At 47.2% G+C, this 22,370-nt stretch overlaps 3 long non-coding RNA genes across 3 annotated transcripts in view; 2 read left to right on the top strand and 1 right to left on the bottom strand.

The window, feature by feature from the left end:
* Positions 1-10,869, bottom strand: part of LOC140391536 (uncharacterized) — a 39,689-nt gene extending 28,820 nt beyond the window's left edge. Inside the window, exon 1 of the long non-coding RNA XR_011935104.1 lies at positions 10,831-10,869. This is a non-coding gene — a long non-coding RNA (uncharacterized lncRNA). The remainder of the gene's footprint in view (positions 1-10,830) is intronic.
* The window catches only part of LOC140391363 (uncharacterized), a 96,576-nt gene that overhangs the window by 1,870 nt on the left and 72,336 nt on the right, over positions 1-22,370 (top strand). The window lies entirely within an intron of this gene.
* Positions 14,489-22,370, top strand: part of LOC140391535 (uncharacterized) — a 56,612-nt gene continuing 48,730 nt past the window's right edge. Inside the window, exon 1 of the long non-coding RNA XR_011935103.1 lies at positions 14,489-14,611. This is a non-coding gene — a long non-coding RNA (uncharacterized lncRNA). The remainder of the gene's footprint in view (positions 14,612-22,370) is intronic.

Genomic DNA, 22,370 nt, shown 5'->3' with positions numbered 1-22,370 from the left:
GATTGATGCCCTTTGTTGGAGCATAAACTGGAAAGGGTGGATGGGTTAGATGTGTGGGTGGTTCAGGGGTGTGTGGGCGGGCGGGGGTGCGGGCGTTGGTGGGTTGTCACGACTTTTCCTGTTTGGGACTATACTGACTGAGTCAGGACAAATTGGTAGATTGGGGGTGGTGGTCAGGGGTCAGGTTGGGAGAAGTTTGGAAAAACTATGTGGAAAACCATAAAGGGTGTTATAAAGGCAGTTGGGTCCTATATTGAGGGGCAAGGGCACCTGATGCTCTTTCTAGCTCACAAACAATGCCTCCTGTTTGACCTTACCCAATTTGATGGTCAGGAACCTTTAAAGAATCAAAGAATGGTTCCAGCGCAATAGGAGGCTGTTCAGCCTGTCTGGTCTAAGGTGGTTGTCCTGAAGAGCAAATCACCTCCTCAGACGCCCTCCTCTTTCCCAGAGTCCTGCAATTGTTTTTTCTTGAGATAATTCTCCAATTCTTATTTGAAGAGTTCAATGGAGTCCGTCTCCACCATGCCCTTGGAGCATTCCAGACCCAAACCACTCGATGTTCAAAAAGGTTTTTCCTCATGTCGCTGTTGCTTCTTTTGTCACTCACCCTTAACCCTGGTTCCTGATCCTTCCACACATGTAAGCAGTTTCTCTCTAGCTGCGCTATCAAGAACCCTGAAGAATTTTGGCTTCCAGTTGAAGAATCCCCAATGTTCCAACGGTTGATACCAGAGCCCTGGTAGTCTATCCAGTGCCTGTGAAATGGGCCAATATCCAGGTAGCATTTCTCAAAGGATTATCTGCAGCAGACCAATATGAAATGTTCATACACAAAGAGGAAGAAACACAGACATCAATTTGCTTGAAGGGTATAAATATAATAAGTATTGGTTGAAGGATTATGGAGGTTAAAAGCACATTTTTGCGGGACATATACGCAATAGATAACCTTTGATAAGGTGCCCTATGGTCCCCAAAAGTAAGGAAGCATGGCATAGAGGGAAATTTGGCCGATTGGATCAGTAACTGGCTATCACATAGAAGACAGAGGGTGGTGGTAGATGGTAAATTTTCATCCTGGAGCCCAGTCACCAGCGGTGTACCACAGGGATCAGTGCTGGGTCCTCTGCTATTTGTGATTTTTATCAATGACTTGGATGATGGAGTTGAAGGTTGGGTTAGTAAATTTGCTGATGACACCAAGATTGGTGGAGTAGTGGATAATGTGGCGGGTTGTTGTAGGCTGCAAAGAGACATTGATAGGATGCAGAGCTGGGCCGAAAAATGGCAGATAGAGTTTAACCCTGATAAGTGTGAGGTGATTCATTTTGGTAGGACAAATTTGAATGCGGATTACAGGGTTAACGGCAGGATTCTGAAGAATGTGGAGGAGCAGAGAGATCTCTGAGTTCATGTCCATAGATTTCTGAAAGTTGGCACCCAAGTGGATAGAGCCGTGAAGAAAGCCTACAGTGTGTTAGCATTTATTAACAAGGGGATTGAGTTTAAGAGACGTGAGGTTATGCTGCAACTGTACAAGACCTTGGTTAGACCACATTTGGAGTATTGTGTGCAGTTCTGGTCACCATTATAGGAAGGATGTGGAAGCATTGGAAAGGGTGCATAGGAGATTTACCAGGATGCTGCCTGGGTTGGAAGGTAGGTCTTCTGAGGAAAGGTTGAGGGAGCTAGGGCTTTTCTCATTGGAGCGAAGGAGGATGAGAGGTGACTTAATTAAGGTGCATAAGATGATGAGAGGGATAGATATAGTGGACGTTCAGCGACTTTTTCCTCGGGTGGATGTAGCTGTTACAAGGGGGCATAACTATAAGGTTCATGGTGGAAGATATAGGATGGATGTCAGAGGTAGATTCTTTACTCAGAAAGTGGTTGGGGCATGGAACGCACTCCCAGCTATGGTAGTGGAGTCGGACACTTTAGGAACTTTCAAGCGGTTATTGGACAGGCATATGGAGTGCACTAGAATGAAATGAAAATCACTTATTGTCACAAGTAGGTTCCAAATGAAGTTACTGTGAAAAGCCCCTAGTCGCCATATTCTGGCACCTGTTTGGGGAGGCTGTTACGGGAATTGAACCATGCTGCTGGCCTGCCTTCAAAGCCAGCGATTTAGCCATGTGCTAAACAGCCCCTTTAAACAGCTAATGATTGGGAGTAGTTTGATTTGATCTTAGTTTCAGACTAGTTCGGCACAACATCGTGGGCCGAAGGGCCTGTACTGTACTGTACAGTTCTATTTCTAAACTAGACTCGCTTTTAAAAAATGTTTTTATTGGCGTTTTTCAATTTTACTAGACTAACTTACATGTGTTACTTTCATCCACTAAACGGATGATCCTTGAGCTGCACAAAAAGGTGCAGCAGGATTTAAGATGTCCTGTCCTGAACAAATATACTTTACTTATTTGTGAATGTAACACAGGGGAGGCAGCGGTGCAATGTTATTGTCATTGGACGAGTAGTCCAGAGGCCCAAAGCAAGATCTAGGGACATGGGTTCAAATCCCGAGCAGATGGTAAAACTAGAATTCAATAAAAGTCTGGAATTGAAAAACTAATGAATCGATTGTCGTTAAAGACCCATCTGGTTCACAAATGCCCTTTAGGGAAGGAAATCTACCACCCTTACCTGGTCTGGCCTACATGTGACTCCAGATCCATAGCAATGTCATTGACTCCCAAATAAATGCCCTCTGAAATGGAGGGCCGTTATGAGGGCCCTGGATTTTTCTTCAGAAAAAAAAAGGGGCAGCACAGTAGCATTGTGGATAGCACAATTGCTTCACAGCTCCAGGGTCCCAGGTTCAATTCTGGCTTGGGTCACTGCCTGTGCGTAGTCTGCACATCCTCCCCGTGTGTGCGTGGGTTTCCTCCGGGTGCTCCGGTATCCTCCCACAAAGATGTGCAGGTTAGGTGGATCGGCCATGATAAATTGCCCTCAACCAAAATTGCCCTTAGTGTTGGGTGGGGTTACTGGGTTATGGGGATAGGGTGGAGGTGTTGACCTTGGGTAGGGTGCTCTTTCCAAGAGCCGGTGCAGACTCGATGGGCCGAATGGCCTCCTTCTGCACTGTAAATTCTATGATAATCTATGTACAGGCAATAAATGCTGGCATAGCCAGTAACATTTGTGTCCCGTGAAATTTTTAAAAAACTTTGCAACTCCCATTTTTCTGAAACTTATTGGACTTTGAAGTGCTTGTCCTAGTTTAAAGTTAAATTATTAACCTTCAAAGTAGCCGACTGCCACCAAAACAGGGACACTGATTGTGCAAATTGCGCAAAAGCAATTTTTATTGCCCATTTTCTGCTCATGCTCATTTGCGAATCAGCTAATATAAACAATGCAGTTATGCATGTTGGGATGTAATATTTTCTTTTTTTTAATAAATATTCTGAATTCTCCCTCCGTGTACCTGAACAGGCACCAGAATGTGGCAACTGGGGGCTTTTCACAGTAACTTCATTGTAGTGTTAATGTGAGCCTACTTGTGCTAATAATAAAGATAATAATTATTGTTATTTTTATTGGCATTTTCAATTTAGAATGTAATATTTTCTGAGACCGTTCTTTTCCTTGATACATTTCAGATTAGAAACCTGGTGCAGTTCTATTAACACAGATGAACAGGGTTATCATATTAATGGTTTTACTATCTTCACTCCCGGATAGGGTAAACCTACCCAGTCAAACTAATTGCAAGCTCAACACCTCAATTGTGATGAATTCCAGATCATTAAAGGAACCTAGTCAGCGACAGACTGGGTCCCGACTGTCCCCACTCCAAGGAGTTTTCAAACCAGCAAAATTATGATTTCCCAAGCCCGCCCATTGTGGGAATCGTCGCTGGTCGAACAGAAAATTTGACGGACCATTGATAGGTCCAATATCCTCGGGCAGGAAATTCCAGTCTCTGGGAGAGCGGGTCTGGAAAATTCTACCCGACATGTTGGTTCATTTGGATATACGTGTGAGACTGCAAGGATTTAAAACTTGCAGATGAATATTTATTATAAGAATCAATTATAGATTACATGATGGTAATGAATGCGATATCATAGAATAGATGGTAATTAACATACATTCTGACATGACAAATCTATTTCAGATTAGATACAATTTTGATTCCACCTTAAAAACAATTTGGTTATTCAAACAAGTATTGATTTGAAAAAAATTATACTGACAATCCAGTGTAATTTCTTAATAGTATGGATTGTCTTTGTTTCAACGTTTTATGGGAAATTCTCTCAGAAATCAACTCCTGTGTCCTCAGTATGGATGTGTGTGGCTGTGTGTCTGCGTATTGACTTTTCTTTTTAAAGACATGGGCCTTGGGCGGAGATTCATGGCCCCTCTCGCAAGTGGGATCAACCATTTCCGTAGAGGCCAACGGAGTTTTGAATGGCTCACCACATTTCACAGCCCCGCCCCCACTGCAATCGGGCCCTAAAATTCCATCTCCTTTCTCCATAGCTCACTGTACAGGTTGGTATTGTTCATTGTATTCACCCAAAACAATTTTTTTTACTATGTTTTTTCAATTTTCTTTTGACTGTGAACGCTTGAAGGTCAGTTGTTTGTTGTTGAGGGAGTTTGGCTCTCTTCCAATAGTTAGGTGTTCAAGGTTTTTTTTTATGAGTTCCCTCGCTTTCTGTCTTTTCTGTTCACTAGCTTTTTGGCAGCCATTCAAATGCGGCATAATGTAGTCCAATTTTATGGCTGCACTTTGATAATAACAGTCACACACCACGTCCCCAATATCCCCTGTTAAAATCTGCCCTATTTCATAGGCAGTAGGAAGCCAATGTTCTCCTGTTACTTTTACTACCAATCACAAAAGAAAATCAATTTCTCATCCATCCCCATGACGAAGTTGATCTGAAGTTACAGAAAATTACTAAAACAAAACTATGCAGAAGCAATTACTGGTTACATCGGTGGGCGACATCAGTTTCTTTCGTGAATTAGGAAATAGATGTTTTTGAGAAAATGTGCCAATTGGCATAGTTACGTCTCAAAGAAAATGCTTGACTTGAATAAACTTCTTGTGAGGCGTACAAACAGGGGCGATGAAAGGAAACTTGCCATTGTGGTGATCGATTCTGACAGGGGGGTGGTGAGGTCATATTATTGGATGGGGCTGACCTTGAGCTCATTGTGCCTGAACTAACTGGAAGTGCCAATCAGTGTTGGATTGCCACACCATTCCTCGTTTTTCTTTTACCTGGTCGGGCGAGATCCAAGTAGTGCAGTAGGTCCCCAGGGTCTAGTATTGAAGGGCAGACCTCTCGAAGGGATGGAGATCATGCCCCCTCTTTTACAGCAGGTAAGTAAAATTTCCTGTGCACTTGAAAAGCTCTTTATTTTCTCCAGGGAGAAAGTAAATGTATAAGATAAGTGGCTATGAATTGGGGGCGGGGAGTTAAAGGTTGGTCATGGGGGGAGGGGGGGCGGTTTCAGAAGGCTTGTTGGAGGTGGTGAGTGTAGCGGAGCAGGTCAGGAGGGAGGTTGGGTCTTGAGATGGGGGGGGAGTGGGTGTTGGTGAATCTCAGGGAGGGAAGGTGTCGGGCCGAGGGCATTCAGGTTTCCAGTCGGTCGGGTCAGGCATGGGAAGGGATTGGTGTAAGAATTGGGCCTGGCGGGGTCTGGGAAGACTCCCTGTGGGGCTAGTGGAATCCCATGGGTTTGGGAATTCCTATCGGGGGTGTAGTCCCTTGGGTGCAGGGAAGGTCCCCTGGTGCGACAAGTAGGGGTGTGGGGCGAGTCTGCTGGGTCTGTACAAAAGTTACCCAGAGAGGTTTTAACTTGTCTAACTTTTCTGGATAATTATTCATGTAACCCATGTGGAACCATCCAAAGTTGACAATTTAACGATCATTATCGAATGGTTCTCAATGCAGGGCAGTTGGCCATTGAGAACCTTGCACTTCTGGGCAAATGCCATAAAAATCTCGCCTGGGAACTCTGAACATCTTGGAGCCCGTTGGCTACAGCTCAATGTCTTTCAACCTCCCACATAAGACTGGGGAATTTGATTTGCATTGTAACGTCCGCTTGAAATTCCGCAACCTTTTACATTTGTGGGCCAATTGTGGGCAAGTTGCCCCAAAGAAGCAATACAATCGAATGGGATTTCTATTAGCTCAAACTTCAGTCAGGCCTTTAGTGCTGCTACCTTGCGTAATGTTTGTTTTCTGTCCCGGGGTCCTTCAACCCTTCGACAGTTCCATTCACCTTCTAAGAATTAAGGCGCACTCAGTCATGATAACGGTCATTTTAATTTATTTCCCCGGTGACAGATGATGCTGAGAATTTAGTGGGGGTGGATTTCAGAACTTTGCTGTTGCTGATGATCATTTAAATCTTTGCCCAATTGTTGCTCACCGTGCTGATAGAACAGGTATAAATAGCGGCTCATTGGTTGGCACAACCCTGTCGGCTTGCGATTCTGATGCAAGGGCTTTGCTCAATATTCCAGTTTGGGAGGCATAGAATGGTTGTGGCAAAGAAGGAGGCCATTTGGCCTGCCATGTCCGTGCTAGCTCTCTAGAACAGCTCCTCAGCTAGTCCCACTATCCAGCTTTCTCCCCGCAACCCTTGCAATGTATTTCTCTGCGAATTGTTACCATTTCCATTCTGAAAGTCACGGGGGTGAATTCTCCGCCGGGGGGATTCTCCATATTGCCGGCAGCGCACCCTCGCCCTCGGGTTTCCCGGTGCGTGGGGTGCCTGCAATGGTAAATCCCACTGGCCAGCGACGGTGCACTGCCAAGAAACATGCGACTGGGGAGGCGGAGAATTCACCCATAATTAAATCTGCTTCCACCTGACCCTCGGGCAGTGCATTCCAGATCCTCACCACTTGCTGCCGAAGAAATGTCTTGCCACCTGTCCCCTCAGGTTCTTTTGCGAATCACCACAGATCGGTGCCCTCTGTTCCTCAACATGTCCCACTGATTGGAATGGTTTCTGTTGCCCAGCCCCCTAATGATTTGAACACCTCTATTAGAACTCCACCCGAATCTTCTCTTCACTCTAGAGAACTGCACTAGCTTCACCAGTCTGCCCACAAGAGTGAAATCTGACATTCTTGGAACCAAATTGTTCCCAATTTACTGGGGGGAGCAGGGCTAAGCAGCGATGGGAAGGATTAGACATGTTACAATTGGTTTGGGCACAGCTGATGGAACAGGTTGGTGTTCTTGGCAGTTTTTATTTTATTGTGCCGTGGGATGTGGGCATCACCGACAAGGCCAGTATTTGTTACCCATCCCTCAAACGGCTTTGAATTGAGTGGCTCGCTTGACCATTTCAGATCGTGGTCAAGAGTCAACCATGGTTCTGTGGACCTGCAGTTGCACATTCGTTGGACTGGGTCAGCAAGGCTGATTTCCTTCTCGATATTACTTTCGTGAACGAGATGGGTTTTTAGGACAATCGGTGATAGTTTCATGATCATCATTACTGAGACTAGCTTTCTAATTTCAGATTATAATGAGTGAATTTGCATTCCACCTGCTGCCGAGGTAGGATTTGAACCCAGGCCCCCAGAGCATTAGCCTGGGCCTCTTCAAGGTGCCACTGCACCATTACACCACTGATTCCTCCACCTTCTCATCACAGTGGTACAAAACCAACATCCCTCTCAATATTGCTTGGGTAATAAAATTACTACTCTCTTCCGTCATCTGAAGCCTTTCTGTAGCGGCTTTAAGAGGTAGCTTCAACATTTCATTTATAACACGATCAAATCTATATTTAATCACACGCTGACTCATGACTTTACAAAAATTGTGTTAACAAGTTTGTTATTTCAGTCCTTTTGCAGTGTTTCTCAATTGCACTTATATTATTGTGTTCCCCAATGTTTAATAGATGGGTATTGCAATATCTCCAGGATGGTTGCTGTGTTTCAAGATAACCTCAGTGGAGCGTTGGGCTCCACGATCGTTGAGAAATAAATTATGGACATGTTATGTGGACAGTAAGTGTTCAGTGCCTGATGTCCATTTACCCTCAGAGAACGATTTGCTGCTCTGCTGTATCGCGTCTTTGGTAATTATTCCTTCAAGGGCCGATGCAGCACAGCGGGATGAAGGTATGTCTTCTGCAAACAAAATTCCGCATTATTTAATTTATGGCTTTGGAATAATCACCTCATGGAAAGAGACTGAGAATGAAGGGACAACCAAAGAATATCGATAGAAGGAGGACCTTTTTCATACAAAAGCAAAATGCTGCAGGTGCTAGAGATCGGAAATAAAAGCAGAAAATGCTGGAAATATTAATGATCTTACATTGGTTGTCAGTGAGCTATTAGCGTGCTTTTGAAATTATTCAGCACTTGTTGCTCAACCGTGGAATCACATCTACCAATTTTGTGTTGGGTATTGCAAGCATGGGCTGGTTGAGACTGGCCCGCATCATTTCTATCACAAACAACCAAAGGAATATGTTGTTTGATTCGATCATCTAATTGTTGGGACACATGGCCTACATACGACGAATAGCTACACTAACAACCAGGGGCCGGCCGCGAAACAAAGTAGGCCTGGTGGGGGGGGGAAGCCCGTCCGCCGATTGGTGGGCCCCGGTTGTGAGCCAGACACCATCGGAGGACCCCCCGCCCCGTGAAGGAGCGCTTTTCCCCGCCCCACAGGCCATCCCCCCCCCCCCGACCCTTCGCGCAGAGTTCCCACCGGCAGCGACTAGGGGTGAACGGCGCCGGCGGGACTCTGTCGTATCCGTGCAGCCGCTCGGCCCATCCGGGCCGGAGTATCAGCGGCCCCGCCGATTCCAGCGGCCCACGGCGGGCGCCGCATGAAACCCGCTGGCGCAAATGGCGCCGATTCTCTGCACCCCGGATTCTCCGCACCCCAGCGTCGGGCGTCATGGTGCGGTTGCGGCGATTCTCCGGCCCGGCGCGGGGCTCGGAGAATCGCGCCCATAGTTCCCTGTTACTTTCTCAATGGCAACGCCTCAACCAATCGCAGTCAACTTGCCAACCAATCAATACTCTTTCCTCCCATAGTATAAATTGTGATTGCTTGAAATTTGGCGTTCTTGTGTTTGTCCTGATCAGTGCAAAATGAAAAGCTTCAGCAACATGTCTCACGTTTCAGCAATAGTCAATGTCTGTACTGGCAAGTGACTGACTGTACAATCTGTAACTGCGCAATCTCCTCAAACATTTCTGTATTAGATATGCCGAACTCTATTTCCCAGCCCTTGTCCTTCAACTCATTCATATGTTTCTCAGAAATCACTTCTTTCGAATTTGCCTTGTTCTGACTAACGTTTTGTTGCTCAGTAATGTCACCTTTTGTAAAACATTAGCCTACCAGATCAAATTAGTTATTTTCCGTCATGCAGTTTCCACCAGTCATCTGTATCAGGTACAGGTAGGATTCACATTTGAACTGTCTTCATTTAAATGCTGTTTCACCCTTGGATTGCGGCTAGCAAAAGCAACTAATTAGGAAATTCACGGAGATAACAATTGCATTAGATTCCTCGCTATTTCATTGCTTTCACAATTACGTATATCTTGTCTCATTAATTAAAAATACTCACTCCTGATGCACGTAACCCAACTGGGTTGAGATGACATAATTATCCTTTAAAGAGTTATGGATAGATGATTATTCCTGAGTAAAGCACATCTTAATCCCTTTCCCATTAGCTTAAATATTTCATGTAGAGAATGCTATGCCCAGCGACTGTCAGCTTGCAGGGCAATTAACTTACCGTCAATTCTTTACTGGAAAAGTCATGCCATGCTGCCCTAGGTGTACCCAATAAGCAGACAGGGAATAATAAACCAGAGCAGACCGCTCGGAGTAAGAAAATACCAATGAGAAAATCTACTACCAATCAAACAAAAAGGGAGTCAATACGTGACTAAGCGAAAAACAAGACAATTCACCGGCTGAGTGAGTCCTCCCCCTTTAATAGATTATCCAAACATTTATTAATTTGAAGCCTACTTGTGATTATTATTACTATTGCTACACTGTCAAATCTGTCGAGATGCTTTGCAAAGACCATTTATTGTTCTACTTCTGAAGTGCTTTTTTCTGTATATTGGGGGTGTTTTCGATGATGCGATCACAGGCAGCATCGCACGAACGAGCATGGAAACGAATTGCTTCCTAAGTCCTGTTTGGCTGTCTGCGTAAAGAGTCTCTTTTAATAAAGAAGGCTCACGTGTTTTTCCATGTGGAAGAAGGATTGTGCCAACAGCACGTTAAAAAAAAAACTTTTTGGACTTACTAAATCTTTAGAATGAGGCCACTATCGTTGTGCACACATAGATGGCATGTTACCAAGGTAAAGACACTGCACAAGTAATGGCCACTGATGATACCCCAATTAAGTTACCATGTTTGAATGCTGGTCATGATAAATCAATTTGCAAATGTTGGGCACCTCTAGGCAGTCCTTTTCGTTTCGTAAATGCATTCAGTGCAGCAATGAATTTTAAAGCATAAAAGGCTCCATGAGGAAGAAAATGCTGAAAGGCAAATCGCAGAACATGGCAGGTCTACTGTGGAAGTGAAAATGAGTGTTAAGAGGGATTGCTGCCTTCACAGTATTCATTAAGTTCATTGCTGGGAGCCATCTTTATGAAACATACTGTTGCTTACCACTTGCAATCAAGCAGATGATAAGGTACAAGGCTAAGATCAGAGCACATCTATAACCCGCTGTCAGCAGCATAAAGGATTCCCTTTCAAAGCCTGGATAAGTGCTATGAGCCAACTGTTCTAATGCCCTCAAAGTATATTAAAAAAATTCACTTACCCTTCATGAATGGATAGGAATAAAAGGAATATATACACTTCACCCAAACCATGTGATTGTATTTTTGGCAACATTTGCAAACATGTAACCACTCGATTTAGCATCAATTTTATTCTAAATAACTGTTCAGGAGATAGAACTTCCAAAGCACGTATAACACGTGCTCCTGCCGAATCTTAAATTATTCATTTTATCCATTAGTGGACTCTCGAATTATGCAAAAAGTGTGCGTCGTTGCCAAAGAACGACGATGAAGGAGAAATCCAGGAGATGCAGTCAACTATATGGACTTGTGCGTTTGAGCTGTCTCCCTCTCTTCTGGCACGGGAAAGTGTTGAAATAAAATCTCCACTGTCCAACATCTGGAAACCATAAGGCAGCAATAATAAGGGAATAATACAAATTCCCATTGCAAAAAATCTGGCCCCTGTCATGGCAAGCACATAGCATCCTGTCTCCATTACCACAGTGATTGGTGCCAAAACATGGAAATACAGCTATTGCTACCATTGCAACCAAGCATATTTGTGGATCGACTCCCAAATGGATCCAAGGTGGGCATAGGTTACCCACCTCACACACTCTGGTACCTGGAGGTGACTTGGCCAAGTTTCGGCGAGCTGTGTGTGCGTCAAGTTGCAGCAGCACCACGGCCAACTTGCTGAAGTTTGGGCTCGGCTGCACCACAAATATGACCTGATGTTTCCTCTTCCATCGAAAAAGGCAGCGAGAGAAACATATGGGAGAATTACTGAAGAAAAGGAAAAAGCTGCTGAAAGGAATTAAATTATTAATAGCAGTAGAGACAATCTTGCTTAGTTATGAATGGAAAATTAATGTTGCAGATGGAATTCTGAGGGAGATCTGCGAATGTAAAATAGTAATTGAAAAGCAAATCTACCGGATTGGAAAATATAACGAGAAAGCTTCCCAATTAGAAAGTGTAAAAATCAGTTTAATTTTGTGATTTTTTTTTCTGCCAAGCACACTGGTCTGATTTCCAGGGCTTAACAAATCAAGATTCAACTAAATCATTTAAAAAGTCTATTTGCTGAAATGCAATTATATAAAATTTACAGCTTCGAGGTAGGCCATTCGGCCCAACTGGACTATGGCAGCACTCATGGTTTACATAAGCCTCCTCTCACCCTTCTCAACACCCCCTATGAACATCTCCTTCTATTCCTATCTCCCTCATGTGCTCATCTAGTTTCTTCTCAAATGTATAGGTAGCAATTAGAAACAAACATGAATTATTTTTCAAATACCTGTGCGGCATTTTGCTATTACAAACAAATTCCTTTCCGGCATTATTCTTGATAAGTTCTTAATAATAATAATCTTTATTGTCACAAGTCGGCTTACATTGACACTGCGATGAAGTTTTACTGTGGAAAATCCCCTCGTCGCCACATTCCGGCACCTGTTCGGGTACACAGAGGGAGAATTCAGAATGTCCAATTCATCTAACAGCATGACTTTCGGGATTTGTGGGAGGAAACCGGAGCACCCAGAGGAAACCCACGTAGACATGGGGAGAACGTGCAGACTCCGCACAGACAGCGACCCAAGCCGGGAATCGAACCTGGGACCCTGGCTCCATGAAGCAACAGTGCTCATTACTGTGCTACCGTGCTGCCCACTTTGTAGTCTTGTAGTTATACTCTGAGAATAGCAGCTTGTGAGAATGGGCACTGACTGTGGTCCAACTGTCGGGATTAAAGAGCTTATTACAAGGTTGTATAAATGCTTTAACTGGAGCACAACGGAAAGTTAAAATAAAAGTGTGGTTCAACTAGTGCCAATTATCAGCGGGCTGAGTTTTTCCTCTTTCCCTCTTCTGAAAAGCATTTGCTCATTTCAGTGGTTCCAACGCCTCAGGCTTCCGTGCATGCACGCAAACCTTGACCGCCGCTATTAATAAGGTTTTCAGCATGCTGGCACATCACAATCAATCCTGAGCTAAGAGCTGAGAAATGGCAGTAAGCCATTCAGCCCTTCAAGCCTGCCTGAGCAATCAGCTAGACCCCGGCTGATCTGATTCTCACCTGTTATGGGCCAGGGTTTAGAGAACACCAAAGTGTATCATGGAGTTCACCTGATCTACAACTGTTTATAAATTTTCGTTAGGAGGAGCACAAGGGCCTACTTTTCAGCTGATATGCAACGCAGGCTTTACGCACTTTAAATCAAAAACAAAGCTTTATTCTACAAATTCAGTTCACATTTTATAAACACACACAGTAAGCATTTTATCAACTACAAACATGAATATTCCACACAGCTACAGTACTCTATATTTAACCCTTAATAACTTGCCTTTACTGTTTCACTCAAGTAATAACATCCACAAATCAGACAATCCCTTTTACCACAAAACTGTAGGTTTGCATTCCTTGCAGAACACAGGCATTACTTTGAAGTTATCAAGTGATCCGGAGACACCTTTTTAACATGCAGAGAGAAAGAAGCCGGGATTCTAGCTGGATGCCGGAGGGGTTGACGCCGCTCCAACCGGCGGCGAAGGGACTGCGCGAGTTTGCGCATGCGCGGAACGGCCATCGTGATCTCGTTCATGCGTGGAACCACCGGCGGGATTCCGCAAATGCGCAGACCAGCCGTATTTTGGCACATGCGCAGGTGGTTCTCTTCTCCGTGCCGGCCATGGCGGAGCCCTACAGGGGCCGGAGCAGAAGGAAGTGGTGTCCTCACGGAACAGGCCCGTCCGCAGATCGGTGGGCCCAGATCGTGGGGCAGGCCACCATTGGGAGCCCCCGCCAGGATCGGATCCCCCCCAGGGACCGCCCCCGCCAACTTACCTGCCAGGTCCCGCCATGGGGGACCATGCGTAACCCACACCGGGGGTATTGGCGAAAAGCGGATGGCCGCTGGGCCCATTGGGGCCCAGCGAATTGCTAGCAGGGCCGCTGCCAACAGTCCCCGACCAGCGTGGCGTGAGTCCCGCCCCCGCCCGAAAAACGGCACCGGAGAATACGGCATCCAGTGTCGGGGCGGGAATCGGCCACCCACCCGGGGATTCTCCGACCCGGCGGGGGGTCGGAGAATCCCACAAGGCTCCAAGATCCTTGTAGTCTGAATACAGCTTCCAACTATCTAAACCGAAAGTAAAACTCAGAGCCACTGCCCAGCTTCACCCACACTATGACATCACTGCAGCCATTTGAGAAGATAAACATTTCTTAAAGGGAGATTGCCATGATACACCTAATACCAATATATGTCCATCAAGGGGTGTTATATGAGCCAAGCGCCCCAGCCTGTTTCCCCTCCCTAGCTCATAGCTGTGCCATCAAAGACCTAGCTGGTAAAAGCCAATTTAGAATGGAAGGGATTGAGTCTGAGGACACATTTGACCAATTTGAAGCTAAAGCTGTCTGTGGTATCGGCTGGTCACTGAATAACTTTATAGAGCCTGAAGGAAAGTCATGAATATATCTTTGCAACACATTGAGCAATATTAACAAGATAATATACTTATGTAAAACTACCGGATCTTATCCAAAGAAATATGGTGCTTTTTTCCAATGAAAAAATCTGGATATCCTCCCTGGAGAATGCTAATGTGCCCTATATAAATCAAATGGAGATAACCGGATGCCAAATATTGGATTAGCTAAATACGTGTCTTTATTTTGCAGGATTCTGCTCCCAACTTGGAGCCTCACTTGATGACAGTGTAGCTTGGAAAATTCTCCAACTTGATCTCGCATCAACAAAATATCGGTGCTAAAATCACGAAAGAAAACTGACTTTTTTAATGGTGAGGTTAATATTTTACTGTTGGTGTCTAAACAAGAGCAATAATACATTATAACACCTTCAACACAATGAAATGTCCACCGAGTCCTTCATAGGAACATTATCAGACAAATTTAGACACCAAGGGCGGGATTCTCCCAGTGCTGGGCCGGGTCGGAGAACCCCCGTGACCGGGCCACGCCGCCCAGACGCCGGCACGCGATTCTCCGCAGAGCCGGCCCGCCGATTCTCCGGGCCGGATGGGCCGAGCGGCCGTAAGAAAAAAAACGTGTCCCGCCGGCGCCGTTCTAGCCTGCTCTGAGCCGGCGGGACCTCGGCGTTGAAGGGTCGGGTGGCGGCCTGTGGAGGAGGAGAGGGGGAGTACGACCCCGGGTGGGGGGTGGGGGGGCCTCCGATGTGGCCTGGCCCGCAATCGGGACCCACCAATCTGTGGGCCGGACTCTCTGGCTGGGGGCCCCCTTTCCTACGCGCTGGCCCAAGTAGTCCTGCGCCATGTTGCGTCGCGCAGGACCAGTCTGGGCCCTCGTGGGTGCCCCTTAGAGGGGAGGGAGTTCTATTTATGTGGAGGGGGCAATGTGGGGAGAACTTGCCGGCATGGGAAGAGGGAGGACACTGGGAGGAGGGGGGGGGGGGAATGCCGGTAATACGGCTGCAGTGGTGATGGGGTGGAGGGGGTGGCAGCCCCCAATAATCGTCTGGGGGGTGCAGAACAATACCTCCATGGTGGAGGATGGGGTTAGCAGGGAGCTACACTTCAGTTCTGATCGGGGGTGTCCTTTAAAGATAACACCCCAGTCTTTGTGGAGCTGGGTGGCGGTTCTATCAGGCCCCGCCCCATTAGAGTGACAGCATAAACCCCGCCCACTCTTTTTTTTTTCTTTTAAGAGGTTCAACATCTGGAGAGATGATGCGACCATCAATTCACACGAAACCAGGAGTAGAAGTAAACTGTGGCTTTAATCAACTAGAATATTGCCTGCCTGTGACTGATCTGTTAGTGGGAGCCGCCTACAGGGCGACTGCTCTTTATACCTCCCCTCAAGGGGTGGAGCCAGGGGCGGAGCCCACACAGGCCCCAACATGCTATATCATAGATAATACCTTACAATGGTCCATAGGTGGAGCCCACATGGGCAACAGCGTAATACAGATATGCACATGGTGAACTGTTTCAGCAATACATTCACCACATTCACCCCCTGTTAAAAAAAATGAAGTCTGGCAGGAGTGAAGGGTTAATAAATTCAGCCTGTCCGGCGCATGGATTGTGCGCTGTGATTGCCGAAGCTCTGGTATCGCAGCTGGCCCGGGCATCAAACTCAGCCGTGCTGACATCGGTAGGGAAGTCGCCGGTGCGGGCACAGACGTGGACTCCAGGGGCGTGTCTTCTGGGGCTTCATTCCTGTGGGCCGGTGAAGGGGGAATGGCGGGCAGGAGGGGGTGCAGGTGCCATGTTGGGGCGGTGGCGCTGGTCAGCGTAGGTTGGGCGGGGTAAGATGGGGTGGCGGTGGAAGTGGAACTTGCGGGTGCCAGGTCCTGGAGGGAGACTGTATCCTGTTGGCCGTCAGGGTGTTCAATGTATGCGTACTGGGGGTGGAGTGTAGAAGCTGGACCCGCTCGACCAGGGGGTCAGACTTATGGCTCTTGACGTGTTTGCGGAGTAGGACGGGCCCCAGTGTCTTCAGCCAGGACGGAAGCGAGGCCCCGGAGGTTGACTTCCTGGGGAAAACAAATAGGAGGTCATGAGGGGTCTCGTTTGTGGCCGTGCAAAGTAGGGACATAATAGAGTGGAGTGCGTCGGGGGCGACTTCCTGCCAGTGGGGAACTGGGAGATTCCTAGACCGTAGGGCCAGGAGGACGGTCTTCCAGACCGTCGCGTTCTCCCTCTCCACCTGCCCGTTTCCCCTGGGGTTATAACTGGTAGTCCTGCTCGAGGCGATGCCCTTACTGAGCAGGTACTGACGCAGTTCGTCGCTTATGAATGACGAGCTCCGGTCACTGTGAACATACGTGGGGAAACCAACAGGGTGAAGACACTATGTAGGGCTTTAATGACGGTGGCCGCGGTCATGTAGGGGCAAGGGATTGCAAAGGGGAAGCGGGAGAACTCGTCGATGATGTTGAGGAAATATGTGTTGCGGTTGTTGGAGGGGAGGGGCTCTTTGAAATCGATACTGAGGCGCTCAAAGGGCCGGGATGCCTTTACCAGGTGGGCCTTATCCGGTCGATAGAAGTACGGCTTACACTCCGCACAGATCTGGCAGTCCCTGGTCGTGGCTCTGGCCTCCTCAGTGGAGTAGGGCAGGTTGCGGGCCTTGATGTAGTGGAGAAGCCGGGTGACCCCAGGGTGGCAGAGGTCATCGTGGATAGCACGTAGTCGGTCACCTTGCACGCTGGCGCATGTGCTGCGGGACAGGGCATCTGGGGGTTCGTTGGGCTTCCCAGGATGATATACTATATTGTAATTATAGGTGGAGAAACCTCCTACCAGCGAGGTAGTGCTTCCAGTGCCGCACAGCTTCCACAATGGCTTGGGCTTCCTTTTCGACTGAGGAGTGACGAATTTCGGAGGTAGTGAGGGTTCGTGAAAAAAACGCAACTGGCCTGCCTACCTGATTGAGGGTCGCGGCGAGGGCGACCCCTGATGCATCGCTCTCCACCTGGAAGGGGACGACTCGTCCACTGCGTGCATCATGGCTTTGGCGATATCCGCCTTGATGCAGCTGAAGGCCTGGCAGGCATCAGCCGCCAGTGGGAAGATGGTGGTCTTGATTAGTGGGCAGACGTTGTCCGCAAAGTTGGGGACCCACTGGCCGTAATATGAAAAGAACCCGAGGCACCTTTTCAGGGCCTTGGGGCAGTGGGGAAGGGGGAGTTGCAGGAGGGGGCGCATACGGTCGGGGTCGGGTCCTAGAACCCCGTTTTCCACGACGTAGCCGAGGATGGATTGCCTGGTTGTGCGGAAAATGCATTTCTCCTTGTTGTAAGTGAGGTTAAGGGTACAGGCGGTTTGGAGAAATCTCTGGAGGTTGGCATCGTGGTCCTGCTGATCATGGCCACAGATGGTGACGTTGTCCAAGTACGGAAATGTGGCCCACAGCCCGTACTGGTCCATCGTTCTTTGGAAGACCGAGATCCCGTTCGGGACGCCAAAGGGGTCCCGGAGGAGGTGGAAGAGGCGTCTGTCTGCCTCAAAAGCTGTGTAGTGGCGGTCCCTGGGGCGGATTGGGAGCTGGTGGTATGCAGACTTCAGATCCACCGTGGAGAACACCTGGTAGTGCGTGATCTGATTAACCATGTCTGCGATCCGGGGAAGGGGGTACGCATCGAGGTGCATGTACCGGTTTATGGTTTGGCTGTAATCTACAACCATCCGGTTCTTTTCCCCGGTCCTGACGACTACCACCTGGGCTCTCCAGGGGCTATTGCTGGCCTCGATGATTCCCTCCCGCAAGAGATGCTGGACCTCGGACCTGATAAAAGTCCTATCCTGGATGCTGTACTGCCTGCTTCTGGTGGCGACTGGTTTGCAGTTGGCGGTGAGATTTGCAAAGAGCGGGGGAGGGTCGACCTTTAGGGTCGGGCGGTGAGGAAGATGGTGTCCAAGATGGCGGCCCCCATGAATCGCACATGGCGGGCCGCATGGGCGCGGATGGCCAAGATGGCGGCCCCCGTGAGTCACACACACTATGCGGGCTGGAAGATGGCTGCCCCCACGGACAACATGAGGCCGATGACGCGTCCGTGGGGGGCGGAGCCGGCAGACACGCTGCCACACTGTGGGATCTGCGGGCCTGTGAGTCTGAGGGTCGGGCCTGCGATTCAGAGTTTTGGACCTGGCCAGGCAAACTTTAGCAAAATGTCCTTTTCTTCCGCAGTCACTGCAATTCGCGTTCCGGGACATGCAGCGCTGCCGGGGGTGTTGAAGCTGGCCGCAGAAATAACAGGGTAGCCTCCCATGGTGGGCGGGCAGCCGCATGGCACTGGCCTGGGGTATTCTTTGGTCGGGAGTCCACGAGGGGGTCGCGTGATTGGACGGGAACCCGTTAAGGCTTTGGAACGCTACTTCCGGAGAGGAGGCTAATTTTACCGTCTTTTCCAGTTCTAGGGCACCATTTTCGAGTAGGCACTGTCTCACGTAGTTGGACCTGACTCCAGCCACGTGGGTGTCCCGGATGGCGAGGTCCATATGTTGAGTGGCCGTAACGGTCTGGTAATTGCAGCTTCGTGCAAGGACTATGGGGTCGCGTAGGTACACTTCCAGCGATTCCCCAGGACGCTGGTGGCGAGTGGTGAGGAGATGCCGTGCGTATACCTCGTTCACGGGCCTTACGTAGAGGTGCTCTAGCATTGCGAGGGAGTCTGCGTGGGTGGAGGCTTCCTCGAGTTGAACAGAGATTCGATGGCTCACCCCTGCGTGGAGGAGACTCGGCTTCTGTTCGTCGGTGATGGAAGGTGAGGAGGAGGCGGCGAGGTAGGCCTTGAAACAGCGGAGCCAGTGCGAAAAAATCTCTTTCGCCTCTGTGGCCTGCGGATTGAGTTCCAGTCGGTCAGGTTTGAGGGCCGATTCCATAGTGGCGCTGGAGCTGATTAAATTGATGCGACCATTAATTCACACAAAACCAGGAGTAGAATTAAACTGTGGCTTTAATCAACTAGAACAGTGCCTGCCTGTGACTGATCTGTTGGTGGGGGGCGACTGCTCTTTATACCTCCCCTCAAGGGGTGGAGTCTGGGGCGGAGCCCACACAGGCCCCAACATGCTACATCATAGGTAATACCTTCCAATGGTCCTTAGGTGGAGCCCACATGGGCAACAGCGTAATACAGATATGCACATGGTGAATTGTTACAGCAATACATTCACCACACGAGAAAACTGGACTGTGCAGCTGGAGAGCTACATGCCTGTTTTCAGCCTGAATCTGACACTTTGAAAAAAATATGGTAAGTTTCTGCCATTATTTTTTTTTGTAGCATCACAGTGGGTGAGCTGAAACAATAGCACTGGTTAGTCCAGGGAATTAAAACTTTCCCTGATCCATTGGGAGATTAAAGGTTCAATTCTAATTACTTTAATTTATCTCGAACCCCATCCATTAGCAGTACTGAGGAAGATCCTCATCAGTTGTCCCGTCACATCAATCATATTGCATCTTTTCCTCATCAGCCAACTGTCTTAACCGTTCCTCCATCATATGGTAGTGTTTCACGTCTGCTAACAAAGTAATCACTTTGTCCCGTCGATGGATCACGGGCTCACATTGGAGGACTTTGTTCTTTTCTTTCACTACGAAGGCCATCTGTCTGGGCGAGTGAATGAATGTTCTCTGTAAATTAACAAGTGTAAATGTTTATAGCATTCAGATACAAACCCTTCATATTATAACTGCTTCAACAATCAAATGCGAAAGCTATTCTAATCCACCAGAGCTTAGGACAGATTGGCCTTTGACATAGTCAATAGCAAGTGGATGGAGATATGAACCAAGAAAAGGCCAAAATCTTTTAATTGAAGTTTTTACATATCATACATGATACAAGCAGTCAGGATAACTGTACCGATTACAATATACACATCCATTTCCTTTGTGCCGGTCCCCCTTCCCTCGTTGTTTCAGGGTTCTTTCCAGGGCCTTTCAGTGTACAATGGGTAACTATCGGCTCTGTACAAGTGAGCAGTGCCTTCCCTCCCACCCCTGTTCCCTTTTGTCATTGGGCTTCCCCCCTTTATCACCCCCCCCCTTTCCCTGTCCTGTTTTTGGCAAATATCCTCAATCCCTTCAAACAGGCGGCTCATTTCTCGACCCCGTCAAACGTGTTTCTGTGAACTATCTTCAATTGTATTAATTGCGTTAGTGCCAACCTCGCACGCATTTATCCTCCAAGAAATCTCGCATTGAAGCCCTTTTTCCAATGCCTCCCACAATTTCTCCTCCAATTTGGCCTTAACCCTGTACAGGGATTCCGATCCTTCCGTAAATTTTCTATAAGTAGCAGAGTTAACTCCCCCTTCCGACCGCAAAACCATCAACACCTCCTCCAGTAAAGAAGAAGGGGTAACATTGAGAATGTAGGGGAGATCTCTTTGGGAGCTCATATTTCTCCCTCAGTTCGTCACAGAACACATTTGATGAGGTTGTGAATGAGTCGCATGTTTGAAGGGGTTGAGGACATTTGTGATAGGAGCGGGAGGGGGCTGGCCAATCATCTACACATGTGCTGGTTGTGTCTGAAACTGAGGAAATTCCGGAACACCTTCTTCAGCACCATGTCTGCAATGTTACAGTTGGACCAAGAACACAGTCCCCTGGGAGCCATACCCGGGGTGTCGGACTTAGAGGAGCTCCAGACAGGGGCAGGGGCAAGTATCTTAGCCTCTGCTCGCTGGTGGCGAGGAGGCGGATCCTATTGGATTAGAGGTCAGTTTCTTCACCCTGTGCCGCAATATGGCTGGGAGATTTAATGGAGTTTCTAATCCTAGAGAAGGTTAAATTTAGCTTAAGAGGTAATGAGGAGAGGTTTCAGAAAATGTGGCGTCAGTGCACTTTAAGGAATTAACCTCAGTCGGCAGCTAAAAGGTGAGGGGGTAGTTAGTTAATAAACAAATTGTTTTCAGATTGAGAAAGGGATTGTTAAATGTTAGTTAAATATGTGCAATGTAATTTCTGTGTGCAAAAAATTTTGAAAAAGCTAATAAAAATATTTGTAAAAAAACTCTACTTGTTATATGCTTGAAGAATTCATTTAGATTTTTTAAGCATGATTTTCCTCTCATAAATCCATGACGTGTCTGTCCAATTCTGCCACTGTTTTTCAAGTGCTCTGCTATTAAATCTTTTATAATGGACACTAGCATTTTTCCCAATGCTGGCGCCAGGCTGACTAGTCTATTATTCCCTGTTTTCCCTCTACCTCCCTTTTTAAATAGTGCGGTTGCATTAGCTCCCCTCCAATCTGTAGGAACTGTTCTAGAATCCAGAGAATCTTGGAAGATAAACATTCATTATTTCTAGGGCCACTTCCTTAAGTACTCTGGGATGCAGTTTATCAGGCCCTGGGGATTTGTCGGCCTTTAATCCCATCAACTTCCCCAACTCAATGTTACTATTAACACTGATTTCTTTCAGCTTCTCCCTCTCACTAAAACCTTTGTTCCCCAACATTTCTGGTGCTCTCCTTTGTGAAGACAGAACCAAAGTTTGTATTTAGTTGGTCAGCCATTTATTTGTTCCCCATTATAAATTCCCCTGTTTCTGAATGTAAGGAACCTACATTTGTCTTCACCATCCTTTTGCTCTACACATATCGATAGAAACTTTTACAGTCCATTTTTATGTTCCCCCCAACTTACTCTTGTACTCTCTTTTTCCTTTCTTAATCGATTCCTTGGTCTTCCTTTGCTGAATTCTAAACTGCTACGAATTTGCGGGTCTGTTGTTTTTTTCAGACTAATTTGTATGCCTCTCCCTTGGATCTAATACTGTCTCTAATTTTCCTCGTAATCCATGCTTTAGCTAACTTTACCATTTACCTTTACACCAGACAGGAATATACACATTGTTGCAGTTCCCCCTCGTGCTCTTTGAATGTTTTTCATTGCCTATCCACTGTCATCCCTTTAAGTAACATTTCCCAATCCATCATAGCCAACTTGTGCCTCATAGTATCGTAGTTCCCTTTTTTGAGATTCAGGATCCTAGTCTCAGAATCAAATACGTCACGCTCCATCTTGATGAAGAATTATTAAATATTATGAT

Source organism: Scyliorhinus torazame, chromosome 15, assembly GCF_047496885.1.
Source record: "Scyliorhinus torazame isolate Kashiwa2021f chromosome 15, sScyTor2.1, whole genome shotgun sequence".
NCBI classification, from domain to species: Eukaryota; Metazoa; Chordata; class Chondrichthyes; order Carcharhiniformes; family Scyliorhinidae; genus Scyliorhinus; species Scyliorhinus torazame.
This window is presented reverse-complemented; position numbering and strand designations above follow the sequence as displayed.